This window comes from Bison bison, unplaced genomic scaffold, assembly GCF_000754665.1.
Source record: "Bison bison bison isolate TAMUID 2011002044 unplaced genomic scaffold, Bison_UMD1.0 scf7180017864136, whole genome shotgun sequence".
NCBI classification, from domain to species: Eukaryota; Metazoa; Chordata; class Mammalia; order Artiodactyla; family Bovidae; genus Bison; species Bison bison.
This window is the reverse complement of record NW_011494708.1, coordinates 4,401,545-4,402,507: the sequence shown is the minus strand read 5'-3', so window position 1 is coordinate 4,402,507 and position 963 is coordinate 4,401,545.

Genomic DNA, 963 nt, shown 5'->3' with positions numbered 1-963 from the left:
CTCCTATTATTTTTGTGATGGGTACCAAAGTTTCCGACTGTTAAATGGGTGGCCGTAATGCATCTTCTGGCTGAACAGAGGAATAGTTAGCACTATGCATCTAGCATAAATCTAGGTACAGAAAATAGATAGTCCACTGCTTTGGAAGAATCTCTAGAATTACAGATGCTATAATTTGCAAGCCAACACAAGGTTTCAGTTGAGGCAATTCTTTCCTTTTCTTTTCCGGTTTCCGGTTCCACCTCCAAGTTTCTGCTTTCCCTTTCCTTACTTCCAGCCAAATTCTATTCAAAATCCACTGTGACCCCTTTACCCTGACACCTACCTATTCCTACAGCCTGATTTATACCTTTTAACGTTCAAACCTCACGATTTACCACTTATTTACAGAATGTCTTTCTTGTCTAATTATCACCTATTCATGACTCTTGCCTGGAAAATCCCATGAACTGGTAGGCTACAGTCCATGGGGTCGCAAAGACACGACTGAGCGACTTCACTTCACGACTTCCAACCGTCTAATAGGCAGCAGGTGGGCTTTGGAGACAAACCTGGTGGAAAGAGCAACTCCATGACTTCAGCTGTGCGACCTATAGACAACTTTTATCTGTCTTAGGTTTCCAGAAGGGAAACTGAGGAGTAATGTAATAAAGCCAGCCCTGCAGTCGTTGGTGACAAGAGACTGAAATAACAGGTCAGCTTTCGCGCGGTGCCGGCACACAGATACAGAGTCACCCCGAAGGAGCACTATCCCCAGGATCTGGGCGTGAATCTGAGCGTGTTCCTGGCTTAGGAAAATCTCATCGCACTTTGCGGAACAGTTTGATTTCATCTTCCGATAAATCCCTAACTCTGTAGTGTGCGTCCAGCACAGACGCACACTAGGATCCGTCCACTCGGCCCTTCCCCATCATAGAAGCAAATCCGCCCGTCTCAAGAGTCCGGCTCCAACCGCATCTCCTT